The sequence below is a fragment of the Herpailurus yagouaroundi genome, unplaced genomic scaffold, assembly GCF_014898765.1.
Source record: "Herpailurus yagouaroundi ecotype Mexico unplaced genomic scaffold, PumYag 67886, whole genome shotgun sequence".
Lineage (NCBI taxonomy): Eukaryota > Metazoa > Chordata > Mammalia > Carnivora > Felidae > Herpailurus > Herpailurus yagouaroundi.
The window spans coordinates 150-4,283 of NW_024420677.1; the positions used below are offsets into that span (position 1 = coordinate 150).

The following is a 4,134-nucleotide window of genomic DNA, read 5'->3' on the forward strand; positions in this document are numbered from 1 at the left end:
CTTCTTTAAATTAATTGCAGGTTAGTTTCCTTTCAAGACTTGTTGTTACGTTCTTTTTAGGGCAGAGAGTAAATTTGCCGCACTTCTAAGTTATGGCCCTTTATGGTCTCTACTGAATGTTCTGTGAATTCAACAAGGTCTGTATGTTTGGGCTGGTAGGACCTTGGACAATTTCCAGACTTCTGTGATTCTAGAAATTGTTCATCTTACAGATGTTTATAATCTTTCTTTCTCTGGAAGTTGTTCTTGGTCAGTAATTCCCTCTTATGAAATAGTCTTCCCAGCAAGTTCTAGCTTCCAGCCTCCTAAACCTTCATTTACCCAAATCTCTGTCTATTAGATTTTTAAGCTGTGTTTGGGTGTCATCTCACTATACCTTAGTCAGGAAATTCCTTTTAGGCAGAGAGCCTGGACAGTGGGAGGCCTCACCTAATTTGTCTTTCTTTTTTCTGAGATAATAGTTTTGTGCTGCTTGTTTTCCATTCTCCAGAAATAGTTGTTTCCTATTCTTTACCTATTTTTCTACTTTTTTATGGTAGAAAGGTAATTCTGGACCTTGCTATTTTAATCTGACTGGAAGCATAAGTCCTTAAAATTTTTTAAGCCTGCATTGCCATGACAAGTAAAAGAAACAGTAAGAATATTGTTTCTGATGTTTGAGGAATCAGTGAGAATCAGTTACTAGTTTTAAACTGCTTTAGTTATAAAAGCATAGATACTAAATTGAGGATTAGGGATGCAACAAGTAGAAAGGAAAAGGGCTTCCTCACGTACCATCAGAAAAGTAAAAAAATATAAAAGAAACCACAATTAATTTTCCTCATCATTTAATTCAGTCCTGTATAATTACATCGTATCCCTTGGATCGTGAATTAGTAGTTTGTTTCCATGTGGCCTGATGCTTCTGAATGTAAAGGATTCTAGTAAATCCTCCGTAGCTTCGTAGTGTGGTCTGAAAATTGTCTAATTCATGCCAGCTTAAGCCCCACATCCTATATCTGTGAATATAATTCTTCAAGAATTTTTTAAATAAGTTTGTTAAATGAGTGAAAGAGAATGCAGGAGGCATTTCTGGTCACTTAGTGTATCCAGTTCCTTGGCTTCCAGACATTATATCTGGGTAAGGATATAGTTAGACAAGGTCTACTCCATTTTATTTCTAAGCTTACCATTTTTTAAAAAAAATGTTTATTTTTGAGAGAGCGAGAGAGAGAGAGAGAGGGGCAGAGAGGGAGAGAGAGAATCCCAAACAGGCTCCACACTGTCAGTGCAGAGCCCAACATGGGACTCGATCTCATGAACTGTGAGATCATGACCTGAGCCAAAAACCAAGAGTCAGATGCTTAACCATCTGAGCCACACCAGCACCCCAACTGACATACATTTTTTGAGAGAAAGTCTCAAGATGTGCTTGCTAAATTCAAATTTATTTCTATATAATATATTTTGATAATAGTCCATGAAAATAACCAAAGTTTCAGTAACATCTTGCTCATCTGGAAGCATGTGGAATACAAATTTGATCTGTGGTCTCTTTACCCTTCAATTCTAAATGATAGTGTATCAGATCTCTTTTTTCCAGTGTCCTGGTCCTCCTCTTTCTGCACACCTGGTTGTTACTATGATCCAAACACAAAATTTACTCAAAAAGTAAAATCCTTTCACAAAGTACTGAATTTACTGAAAATTTTTCAATAAATGAAAAAAGTCACAAAAATTAATGCCATAAATTAGAACCGTGTAAATCCACAAATTAAACATTCATTTTCTTTGAAGGCTTTTTAGCCATCTCATAGTTGGGAATCTTTCATTGCCCTATTATCTCAAATAATTATCTGTCATCCTTGCTGTTCTCTTTCTCCTCATTTTTTTTTAACATGGAATCATAAGCTGTCTTCCTTTGCTGCTCATACCGTGATATTAAGATCTCAACCTTCCACCTCATAGTTCTCAACCTTAACTGCTTGCAATAATGAGGGGACCCTGCCCCCAGAAATTTCGGTATAAATGTCTCAGATGCAGCCCAGGCATGGGTATTTTTTAAACACTTTTTAGATAATTCTTGAACTCCAGGAATTAGTCAAATTATTCTTCCAGAAAGTTCTCTTTTTAAGAGGGTTTTTAGTGTTAGATGGTAAGAAAATAAAACTTCTAACTTCTCACATGTGGTTACATCTTTATAATCTGAAGGCAAATAGCTTATTTCACATTTATTTCAATGTTTCAATTATTACTTTTTTTTGGTATTTTTATGCCAATTCTTGAAAGTTTGAGTTGTGAAATTTTCTTGTATTTTTCTTCTGTATTATCCAGGCACACAATCTGATTATTATGCCTATTTTCACTTCCTTTTGCTTTCAGTACTGTGTCAACTTTAACTGTGTAGAAATCCAATACCAGGTAAATTATCAAACGTGCAATTCTTCTCATCATTGCAATAGCCATGGAGTAAGTAATTTCAATTTTCATTTTAAGCAACATGTTTAACATTTCAGTAAACAGTTTGGAGACTTTTTAAAAAATAATTAAAATGACTAAAAATCATTTTCATGCTGCTAGGTGTCATTTAATAGTCTATAATTTATAACTTCAATCTTATTTTCTCAAGAAGTCTTGCCAAACTGTTTATTAGAGAAGATAAAGTAGAAACATTTAAGATGACTCTGGATGTATAAAGTATTTGGTAAATATATGGTGCAAATGTGCTATATGCACCATGAATTATTATACAACCAAAATAATCTTATTTTCACAGAATAGAGGTAGAAACTGTAAACAAGGTCATTAGAATTTTCTTACTAGTCTTGCTCGTTAGAATCTGGGCTGTTCTGTGAAACTATCAACTGAATGATAATTAGTGGCATGTTACCAGTAATTACCAATATTTGGGTCTGGTTGTGGAAAGATATGAAGAATTTTTTAAAAAATGCTTTGGCAGCAGAAGCTAAATATACTTACTAAAGTATGAACAATTTCAAGAGAAAATTTGTGAAAATTATTGAATTTGTCTATTCAAGTTAAATTCTCTGGAATGGATAAACTCTCTGAAATAAATTCTCTGTTGAATAAGTTTAGAATATTCATTGGTCTCTATTGAACCATCTTGGTCCACAAAAAAACGTTCTATTTTCTGATTACTCCAGATTTGCAACAATTTGAATCACTGCCATTGTCAAAATGGGTTTGCTCCTCCTGAATGCCTGGAGAAGAAGGGAGAATTTGGAAGCATAGATGATGGACACATACCTCCATCTGGTTAGTGTCTTTAAAATTTCATTATTCAAAGATAATATGTAAGAGAAGAAATTAAAATATAGATTCCAAGCTAGATTGCAAAACAACTGATACCAACAAGCATGGTTTTGTTTTATTTGTAAGATTTTTAAAAATCTAAGACGGTAGAAGTTTGTTCTGTACTTTTATATTTTTTTAATCTTTTTTTTAACATTTATTTATTTTTGAGAGACAGAGAGAGACAGAACATGAGCAGGGATGGGCAGAGAGAGAGGGGGACACAGAATCTGAAGCAGGCTCCAGGCTCTGACCTGTCAGTGCAGGGCCCAATGTGGGACTTGAACTCACGAGCCGTGAGATCATGAGCTGAGCCTAAGTTGGATGCTTAACCGACTGAGCCACCCAGGCACCCCTGTTTTATACTTTTATATTAATATTGATGTGGTTTACTAACAAAAAGTACACCCAATTAAATGTTAGACAATTTAAAAGTAGAAATTTCAGTGCATAAAATTTGACTAGTTAATTTAGATTGTTCACTTAGGGTTGTCTTATACAATTCTGGTTTAAAATAGTGTTTGTTAATAGCCAAATTATGGAAAGAGCCTAAATGTCCATCAACTGATGAATGGATAAAGAAATTGTGGTTTATATACACAATGGAATACTACGTGGCAATGAGAAACAATGAAATATGGCCTTTTGTAGCAACGTGGATGGAACTGGAGAGTGTGATGCTAAGTGAAATAAGCCATACAGAAAAAGACAGATACCATATGTTTTCACTCTTATGTGGATCCTGAGAAACTTAACAGGAACCCATGGGGGAGGGGAAGAAAAAAAAAAAAAAGAGGTTAGAGTGGGAGAGAGCCAAAGCATAAGAGACTGTTGAGAACTGAT

General features: G+C 34.5%; 1 long non-coding RNA gene across 1 annotated transcript; it reads left to right on the plus strand.

The window, feature by feature from the left end:
- The first annotated feature begins 349 nt into the window (after positions 1-349).
- Positions 350-3,253, plus strand: LOC121026243 (uncharacterized). The gene is made up of 5 exons (XR_005788313.1): positions 350-359; positions 837-840; positions 1,126-1,131; positions 2,362-2,448; positions 3,144-3,253. It is a non-coding gene; the product is annotated as an uncharacterized LOC121026243 (long non-coding RNA).
- Positions 3,254-4,134: the final 881 nt, after the last annotated feature.